This window comes from Haemaphysalis longicornis, unplaced genomic scaffold (genome assembly GCF_048455015.1).
Source record: "Haemaphysalis longicornis isolate Haplotype H1 unplaced genomic scaffold, Haemaphysalis longicornis Haplotype H1 scaffold_9, whole genome shotgun sequence".
Lineage (NCBI taxonomy): Eukaryota > Metazoa > Arthropoda > Arachnida > Ixodida > Ixodidae > Haemaphysalis > Haemaphysalis longicornis.
The window spans coordinates 72,400,837-72,411,831 of NW_027526460.1; positions in this window are offsets into that span (position 1 = coordinate 72,400,837).

Here is a 10,995-nt window from a genome sequence, read left to right on the forward strand (position 1 = left end):
ACATTTATCCATGGCCTGCCTCATGTGTGACCGGCGAAAACAAGCCACTGCCCATCCACACGGTAGTGTTCGATCTCCGTGTGGCGCGTGGCGCCGCTGACGTGCCAGGCCACGCAGAGGTGATGATGGTAGGATGCCGTTTGCGTTGGTGATAGTGGCGCTGATAGCATATAAGGTTCACCCCACTGCAGACCCTTGAAATACAGGCTATGTGCAGCCGTTTTGTTGCCCAGTATTACCAAATACGTAGAAAACTGATGTTCCCGTCTCTCGGGGCTTTACAACTCAAGTCGTGAAATGACGTCGCCCATCACAGCTTCTCCTTGTCTGCAGATATCGGTGTGGAGCGGGCTTGCAAAAGGTCAGATATTGTACAACATCGATGCCATAGTAATATTATCACGCAACTGTACGGGCGATTTTTAATTTCTGATATGACTGATCAACATGGCCGAACTCCCAGTAAACAACTGTTCCGTACCCCCTCGAGCAGCGCCGGCGGAAGTAATCCTGTTAACCGTAAATTCGGTATTTGTAGGCTGTTTTTGCTGTTTCGTTTTAATCTAAACTGACGCTGCATTAGTTGACATTCCTGCTAAAGCTAGCCGAAGTTTAACTCCCGTAAACAATAACGTAAGTGAGGCGAACGCAAACTTCCTGGCCCTGGAAAGATAACACACTTAGAACGCGAATATACTGCATGAACACGTTTATCCAGGAATTCCTAGTAGTGGGAAGTCTAACTAAACCCCTCTTTTATTCGCCCAGCGTAATAATATAGAGCAAGAAGCAGCGATATGGCGCGTTGTAGAGCTGCATCCTCCTGCAGTTCTACTGCTTCCCCGCAAAAAATAATGCTGTTAATGTTGTTCAGTTACTTGAATATGCTGTCCTATGGTTGCCGATAGCAGAAGCGTTCAACAGTAATTTGCAGTTGAAGCTCTGGGTGTGTTACTATTTATAAAAAGTAGACTGGGGTGCTCTACTACAAATACGCACAAGCCTTTATGGCGCACTTCTCGCGTGTCGACCCTTTTCACGACTGTGGCCCAGTGCCTAAGGTATCCCACAGCCATGCAGACCAGCCAGGTGGCGGCAAGTTTGAATCCACAGAAAAGGAATGTTTTTATTTTTGCCTGAATTTGTCAGGCTGATGCGACAGAGGTACGATTTCAAGGAGAAATATGCAAAAAAAACATGCGCGAGCTCCAGAAGAAATATGTGTGCAAACCGCCAGTAGGTACGAGTTCTATTACCATAGTCGCCAAACAACCGAAGCAGTCGCCCCACCGGTCACCTGGATAGGAAACTCTTATGTCAATCACGAACGGAAGCGTAATATTTAAAAAATGTTTTTCAGCCTTGCAAAATGATATACCGATACGAACATTATCTCTCAAATTTTATTACCATTACGCACTACTAGTTTGCGCTGCCGATGAACTGTGTCGCATGGCCTCTTGATATGTGCCTTAAAACTGGCATTTTAAAAGCGTCTGGTACTATCTGCAAGCAAAAAATTAAAACAACTTATATTTAAGTCCTTCAAATGTTGTTCAAGCAGATAAAATGAAGCTCAGCCATTCATGGCAGGAGATACTTGTCTTTGACGGTCAGTCTCTCGCAACGCCGGTAATCCAATCAAAACGACAGTTCCGTCCTTTTTTTCAAGAAGCACACGTGCGGCCAAGGGCTGCTCTACGATTGAATAACGTCGTTTTCAAAAATTAATCCATCTCTCCATTCATACCTCCATTCATCCACCCATTCCTCCATCCATCCATCTATTCATCGATACATGCATCTGTCAATCCATACGCCCGTATGCCTGCCAGCTTGCCTGCCTGCCTGCCTGCCTGCCAGCCTGCCTGCCTGCCTGCCTGCCTTTCTGCCTGCCTGCCTGCCTGCCTGCCTGCCTGCCTGTCTGTCTGTCTGTCTGTCTGTCTGTCTGTCTGTCTGTCTGTCTGTCTGTCTGTCTGTCTGCCTGCCTTCATTTGTGGGTGTGTGTAGAGTAAGCAAGAAAGAAAGTGTGAGCGACGTGTGAAGAGCGCAGTGGCAGTTTCCTTTTCTAACCATATAAAAGTGCGCTCTCCAGCATAACTTCGACAGACCTCTCTTCACATCCTGATACAATGTATTAAGGGCAAAAAATTTTATTGCTTTTTTCCAGAGTGCGTTCTTTGGATGCCACTGAAATATAAGGACGACGCACCAGAAGAGTGCATTGAACATTTTGTGGACACTTGTGGTGTGGTCGTTGCCCCGAACCGCAGAGACCTTTGTGATGATGGCGAAGGCGACTACCAAACGCAAAAATGTATGGGTATCGCCTAACGGGAAGGTAAAAAAACCGAATACTTGCCGTTTTATAGGATTTTTCAGATTATTTATTATTGTCCTTTTTCATATATCTTCATCAATAAAATAATTAGGAACCGCTGCACTACCACGTACGATGAGCGATTGGGGTGATAATGACAACGTCTAAAAAATTCCTTTGGAATTTGGGTGATGGCCAATGCCCTCCCGCCTGCATAAATAATCCACCGATATCTGCTTATCTTTTGGAACTAAACTTTTATTTGATTTTTATTATGCTCTTCAACGATGCTTGTGACACCATGCGACATGTCCTTCCCTGCTTTTGTCCACAAGACTGTTATCGAAGGCTTTCGCTAATCTCTACGGCAGACCCAATTAAGGCTTCTTAATTGGTGTTTTCGTACAACCCTAATTCCAGTGTTCCCGCCGGGCGAAATTTCCCCGTAGTTAGTGCTTGACGGATTCTTCGGCATTCCGTTACTAAGTGCTGGATTATTTTTAACGGAACGGTACTTCAGAACCTGGAAGATGCCATTCGTCATCCTCCTTCTCCTCCCTATCCAACTCATGCACTTCCACCTGGTCCTTCGCCAAACGATGCCGTGTCTTCCGGTCCGAGTCAGGGCAGCTACACGCGAACGCACAACCTTCGTGCAGCTTGCGCACGACTCATCTCTCCACATCAACCCAACCCTTCCACGACAGTGCGGACGTCACACGCTCTGTGGAGGCGACTTTTCATCCGTCCCCATCTACAACGATTCGTTCGAGTTCGGAGGGCATTCACCACTCTTCTACGTGACTCGCCTACCTTGACCAAATATTGTTGCATAAACTGAGTTGAAGTTCTCGCGTGTGTTTCGTCGCCTCTTTTACCTTTTTCTCTGTTTATTGTTCGCTAGTACGATGATTTCCCTAGATATAAACCAACTCGCCCAACTTACCGCCTTAGTTGCCAATATAAGCAGCGTCACTTCAAGTCGCCACGACGGTCAATGGCGCATCCTTAGATGAACACGGTGGCGACTGCGCCACTTACGCCGCACACGTGGTCGTGCGCCGCGCAATGGCGAAGCGGTCTACGTGGCGGAGCCGCCCTACACTCGTACACCGTGTCCTCCCGGTTCCTTGGCAGGTTTTGTGGCTCCGACAGTGCACTCGAACTTTGTGGGACATCACTCTCATCTCTAGACGCTGCTAGCAGCTTCCCTCCGGCACGACGCTAGTTTCCGCCTGCGACCACTGCGCCACTACCAGCCAAGACCGCCTGAAGGCATCTACTCCCCGGACGCTCCCACGGAACTGATCACGACCACCTAAACATGCTAAACACACGTGCTGCACATGCCTGTACATAGTTTATTTTTCGTTTCACACAACACATGTCATCGCTTTTTCATCTGAACGCGCTACGCGCTAGGGGGGGGGAGCCTTGATGATGATGATGAGAAAACTTTATTTTGCCCAAACTGGGGGCGGGAAGGGGACGAAAGGGAGCGTTCGACGGTCCTTCCCCGTCAGATGGCGGCCAGGAGCCCGTGAGCCCTAGCGGCATCTTCGGCCAGTTGGACAAGGCTGCGTTGAGTCTCTTGGTCGGGGCTGAGCAACACGGCCTCCCATTGCTCCAGAGTCCTGATCACTATTGTCTGTGATGATGTGTGTTGTGGTTTCTCGGGACAGGCCCATACCATGTGCTGCAGGTTGGCTCGTTCGGAGCACCATCTACATTGCTCTTTGTAAAGGTCTGGGTATAGGCGGCTGTAGGCTACGGGGTTCGGAAAGGTGTTGGACTGCAAGAGTCGCCAGGCCACAGACTGCCACCGACTGAGGGAGGGATGCGCCGGCGGGTACTTCAGGCGGCCTAAGCGATAGTGAGCGGTGATGTCCCTATATGTCGATGATGATGATCGTTCGATGTTTATGGCGCAAGGCCAACTGGGGCAAAGAGCGCCAAAACAATAGTCGATGATAGGGGTGAAACCTTAAACACTAAGTAAAATCAGCAAAAACAAAAGTAAAATCACAACACGACAATGAGCATGGCTGGTGTATAGGGCCAGATTTCATGATGCGTGATAAGAAATGAGGTTTAAAAACTTGACGTCGGACAAATACTCAAACACACGTTTCACGGAAACAATGGCATCATCACCTAGGAAAAACGATGGATGTAGGGGGATATGTTGTCTGTAGAGTTCTCTGAAGTGTTTGTGTCGTGTTGTGTGAAGTGCCTTGCATGTGATTAGTATGTGCACTACGGATAGGGCCTCTCCGCACCTGCCGCACTGGGGTCTAGGAGATCCCGTCAGCAGATACGAGTGCGTCGCATGGGTGTGCCCTATCCGTAGCCTTGCCAAGGCGACTTCTGTGTGTCTGTTGTGTGAGTCAGTTGTGTACCATCCCAAGTGTGGCTCTATTACGTGTAGTTTGTTGTCTGTCTGTTCGTCCCAGTGTGTTTGCCATGTTCTGCGCAGGTGCTGTTTTATGTGAGGCTTGAGGTCTGTATATGGTACGCTTGTTATGTCGACAGTGTTCCTGAGTGCAGCAGCACCGGCCCTCTCGTCCGCCAACTCGTTCCCAGCGATCCCAGCGTGTCCTGGGACCCAGCAGAGGAGCAGCCGATGCTTCTCCGCATACACCGACATGATAGTGTTGAATACAAGATTAATTATGTGGTTTTTGGGGGGTTTATGCGATGATAATGCGCGAACAACACTCAAAGAATCTGTGTAGATGATAGAATTGGGAATTTGATTTTCAAGGATATGTCGTACAATCAGTAAAATTCCGTACGCCTCTGCTGAAAAAATTGTTGTGTGCACGCTCATGGTTCTGGCTGCATTGAAATTTGGACCATGAGCAGCGCACGACACCATAGTGGAGGTTTTAGAAGCGTCACTGTAGAATTCAGCACGTGGGTATTTGAACTGCAAAGAAAGAAAGTGCTGAAGTATTGCAGCTCGCGGTACCCGATTTTTGTCAAGCTTTATAAAAGAAAGGTCACAGGACACAGGGCGAACTTGCCAAGGCGGTAAAACGTTTAAAGAGGATGACCTGTACACGTCTAAAAACGAAGCACTCAGATCCGAGGCTCGCTCTCTCGCTCGAAGTGAAAAAGGCGGAGTAATGGACGGGCGATTTACAAACAGCACAGATGTGGATGTATCGTTAAGGACAGGATAAAAAGGGTGGTTATTCTGAGATGAAATTTTAAAAGCATAAAGCAAGTCCATGTACGTTCGCTGGTTCTCAAGGCTCCACTTATTACATTCAACATATAGACTCTCGACAGGGCTAGTGCGAAAAGCACCCGACGCAAGCCGTAGCCCCAAGTGTAGTACTGGGTCAAGCATTCGCAATGCTGTTTTACTCGCCGACCCATATACCACACTGCCATAGTCCAAACGAGACCCAACCAAAGCAGTATAGAGCCGTAGTAGGAGTTCTTTGTCAGAACCATACGAATGATGGGAGAGAACCTTCAGGATATTCATTGTTTTAAGACATTTTTGTTTTAGTTGTTTCATATGAGAAATAAAGGAAAGTTTTTCATCAAGAATTATACCGAGGAACTTGTGTTCTTTTTTGACCGGAATCGAGACACCATTCAGTTTGATGTCTGGATCTGGCCTGATCCCACGCCTTTTGGAAAACACAACACAAGTGCTCTTGACTGGGTTCAGCTTAAAACCGTTCTGATCTGCCCAGCCTGCTAGTTTGTTGACACCAAGCTGGACTTGGCGTTCGCAGATTGACATATTGCATGATTTAAAAGATATTTGCACATCATCTACATATATTGTACAGGAAATGGTTCGTGGCAACGCCTTTCGAAGTGAGTTCATCTTGACAATGAACAATGTGCAGCTCAAAACGCCGCCTTGAGGCACGCCGTTTTCCTGCAGGAAAACATTTGAAAGGGCAGTGCCAACTCTCACACGAAAGGTTCGCTCCGCCAGGTAGCTACGAAGTGTATTAAACATATTTCCCGAGACACCGAAGGCTTTTAGGTCGCAAAGTATCCCGTATCGCCAAGCGGTATCGTAGGCTTTCTCGAGATCAAAAAACACCGTAGCACAAAACTGCTTATGGACAAACGCATCCTTGATATACGACTCAAGGGCGACGAGTTGGTCGTTTGTGGATCGCCCCACCCTGAAGCCGGCCTGGCAGCTCTCGAGAAGACCATTGAACTCTAAGAAGTACACAAGTCTCCTGTTGATCATCTTCTCGAGAAGCTTGCCCAGGCAGCTTGTGAGGGCGATGGGTCGATAACTGGCGGGAGAAGAAGGGTCCTTACCCTCCTTCAAGAACGCCACTACAATAGCCTCCCTCCAAGATTTTGGGATGTGCCCCGAAAGCCATATGTTGTTGTATAGGTGTAGGAGTGTTTCAAGAGTGTCCGGGTGTAGGTGTTGTATCATGGTGTATGTAATCTTATCTGCGCCGGGAGCTGAAGGTTTACACGTGCTCAGTGCAGCCCTCAACTCATAGAGTGTAAATTCAGAATTGTAACCAGATTTTGACCTGTTATTGTCACGTAGGGACTTCTTTTCACAAGTATTTTTATGTTTCAGGAAAGTGTTTGTGTAGTGTGCAGAGCTGGAAACGTGTTGAAAGTGTTGTGCAAGAGTGTTAGCCTGGTCTTCGAGTGTGTCCCCTGTTGTACTGACCAGGGGCAGGCTATGTGTATGTTGTCCTTTAAGTTTCCGTATTCTTGTCCATACCTTGTGTGCATCTGTGTATGAGTTAATGGATGTAAGGAAGGTGCGCCAACTCTCTCGTTTTGCCTCACGGCGCACACGTTTGCCGAACGCCTTGGCCCGTTTGAACAAAATGAGGTTACCCGACGTGGGGTACCGACGAAGGATACCCCACGCCTTGTTCTGGGCCTCTCGCGCCCGCCTACAGTCCTCATTCCACCACGGCCTCCGCTGGTTGCGCGGGGCTCCAGAGGCGTGGGGAATGGACTTTTCGGCGGCGTCGAGGATGTGCGCCGTGAGGAGTTGGGTAGCTTCTTCAACGTGTAGGTGTCCTATGGATGTGTGGTGTAGTTTGGATGTCTCTGTAAATGTATTCCAGTTAGCTCGTGCTTCATTGAACCTATTATGGGAAGATGGACTGCTTGGGCCTTTGCCTATGTATGTGAGTGAGGTGGGGAAGTGGTCACTGCCATATGGGTCAGTTCCCACTCCCCACTCGACAAGAGGAAAGAGAACTGCGGAGCCAATAGCCAAGTCAAGACATGAGTATGTGTTGTGACCTATGTTATGGTATGTAGGCTGTTTATTGTTGAAAAGGCATGCTCCAGAAGATGTAAGGAATTTTTCTATCAGGCGACCTCGGGCATCCGTTCTGGAAGAGCCCCAAAGAGAGTTGTGAGCATTAAGGTCGCCTGTAAGGATGTATGGTTCGGGCAGCTGGTCAACCAGCGCCTCGAAGTCGGAGCTCGTAAGTGAAACATCAGGAGGAATGTATATGGAGCATACCGTTATCAACCTATTAAATATTATTAAGCGTATTGCTACAGCCTCAAGGATAGTGTTCAAGGTGACAGGGTGGCATGCTAAGGATTTCCGGACGATTATGGCCACACCGCCAGAAGAGTGTGTGCAGCCATCCCTGTCTTTCCTGTATACCAGGTAACTATTCAAGAAATTTGTGTGTTTAGAATTCAAATGTGTTTCCTTAACACACATTACACTTGGCTGATTGGTATGCAGAATCTCATACACGCCGTCAAGATTATTCAGAAGGCCTCTGCAGTTCCATTGTACTATGTTCTCTCTTCCCATTATGAAGTGTTCGGAGCTACTGGACTGTGTTGTTTATGTGTCGTCTTTCGGGGCTGTGACTCTCGTCTTTTTTGGCTTGTCGGGAGGCTTTGGCGTCGGGACGCGTTCCTTGCGGTGCACCACAGACAAGAACGGACCGACGTCCATTTCATCCTCGGATGTCCTCGGAGCGCCTGAGGGATCAGGCTCCTTGGACCGCGAACCCTTTGGGGCGCGCTTTTCCTTGCCCGCAACCACCGAGGGGTTCAGGAACGCCTCCGATGGCACAGGCGGTGCGGTGGGGGTGGGAGCTGCCGCTGGCTCCCCCAAGTCCATCTCCTCTGCGCCCTCGCCTGTGGCTTGGGACGCTGGAGTGGAAGTGGAGGATGCAGCATCGCTTCCACCAGACGTGGTTGCCCCCACAGCCGCTGCTGGCTCAGCGAGCGGTGTGGAGGCGGGTTGGGCTGCCCGAGGCAACCCAGGGGGGGGGGGGGCGGGGGCGGGACCAAGTCCGACTCGCGGTACTGGGTCCCCGCAGAAACCACACGCCGCTCCGCCCCCCGGCGAGCTGCGTCGGCGTACCTCCCCAGAGGGAAAGAGGCGAACCTCTTCCGCGCCTCTGGGAAGGTGATGTTTTCAGTGACCTTGATGTTAATGATTTTCTTTTCTAATTGGAACTTTTCACATTTTCTCGAGTAGGCCGCATGTGGACCCTGGCAGTTTACGCAAAGAAGTTGTTGAACGTTACAGTTGTCAGACGGGTGGTCGTGCTGGGCGCATTTTGCGCAGGTAAGTCGGCCGCGACAGGAGTTTGTGCCGTGCCCGAACCGTTGGCACTTGAAACAGCGCCGCGGGTTCGGGATGTACGGCCGGACTGAACATCGGATGTAACCTGCGTTGATGAATTCTGGAAGGATGGACTTGTCAAAGGTTAGGATGAGGTGCTTTGTCGGTATTTGTTTATCGTCTCTGCGGATGGTTATCCGCCTGACCGCTGTTACGCCCTGACTACGAAGGCCCTCCAGCAGGTCAGCTTCAGATTCATTTAGCAGGTCATACTCGGAAATCACGCCCTGGGAGCTGTTTAAGCTGCGGTGGGGCGTGACTCGGATTGGCAGATCGGCGATGCTGGTTTGAGCAAGAATTTTATTGGCCTGATCCTGGCTACTGACCTCGACAAGAATTTCACCGGTTCGTTGTTTTTTGGCCTTATACGACCCTCCAACAATACCGTCAAGAAACTTTGAAATGAGAAATACAGACTGTGAAGCAAGAGGTTTTGATTGGTCTACAGATTCCATCACGATGAAGCGAGGATAGTTGTTCGGTTTCGGAGGACTCAAGTTAGGAAGTGGTGGAAAAGAAACTTCGGTGCGGCCCCTTTTCGGGGGCCGATCACGTTTGGGGGGGGGTTTTGAAAATGCCATATAGGATAGTATAAAAGCAGGAAGACTGGGGTACTTTCTTCTTTGACCTTACCCTGGTAGCCAAAGAGGTCCCGGAGCTCCCTGCCTGGTAGACAGACAGGGAGCCCATCCGCCGGAGCTTGACCTGGGCTCCGACGGCCACCGTTCGTGGTTTCTAACCCTCCACCTATAAACACATCGCCACGGTTGGATCCAGCTTATGTTTGGGGGCTCGGGGTCCGTGGTATCGCCAGTACCGTCACCAAGATTGCTCAAGGTGCCCCGTGCGGGGTGTCCCTATATGTCACAAGCCTGTCCCTGCCCCCCGTATGTAGTGATTGCTCATCAAGATCGAGGCGGTCCCGGTAGCTGAAACCTCGGGCCGCTTCGTGAGCGTGCTCATTACCTGGCAAGGACGAATGTGCTGGCGTCCATATAAGAAGGACCTCGCGGAGTTTAGACCCAGTAAAGGGTTGAAGAAGGCGCTGCGCTTGGGGTGAAATTCTACCCTTCTCAAAGTTTCTAATGGCTGTTTTCGAATCAGTCACAATTATTTTTTGCGGGTGTGGAGGATATGGCAAGTGCAATGGCTGCTTCCTCCCCGGTCTCTGGGTGAATTGTACGGACTGAACCAGAGGCAGTTGAATTACCCTGCTGATCCACGGCCACTATGCTCATGGCCGCTCTGTCTGGGTATTCTGCGGAGTCGACGTAGAACACTTGTTTCTCCTCTCGAAGGCGGCGGTGGAGAGCAGCCGCCCTGGCTAGGCGTCGATCAACGTTGTATACCGGGTGCATATTTCGAGGAAGTGGAGATGTACGGATATGCGCCCGCTGTGAGTCAGTAAGCATCACCTTTTCCCCATGCTGGGAGGCGTAAGTAATGTGGAGCTGTTGAAGGATGGTGCGCCCCGTTTCGCAACTAGAGAGCCGTTGAAGTTGTGCTATTCTCTGCGCCTCAAGAAGCTCTTCAAGGCTGTTATGGATACCTATTGCTTCAAAATGTTCAGTAGATGCGGTTATGGGAATTCCGACCACCTGTTTGTAGGCTTTCCTAATAATGCAGTTAAGTTTATCTTGTTCAGCTTTTTTGAGAGTCAGAAATGGCGCGACATAAGTAATTCGGCTGATAATAAATGCCTGTACAAGCCGTACGAGGTTTACTTCTTTGAGCCCATGATGCCTATTTGCGATCCGAGAGATGAGGTGACTTATTTGTGTCGCGCTCGAGTGAAGCGCTCGAATGGTTTCTGAGTTGGAGCCATCAGCTTGTATTCTGAGGCCTAGTATCCTGATGCACGGGACTCGAGGAATAGTGTGCCCTTCTACTTGCAGGTGAATATCTGGGGTAGCTTGAGGGCATCTGCGCCCGCGAATTGAAGGTTGGTAGAGAAGGAGCTCGGACTTTTGCGGAGAACACGCAAGTCCTCGAGGGGTTACGTAATCACGAACGATGTCAACAGCTTGTTGGAGCGTCTCTTGAATATCGCCAT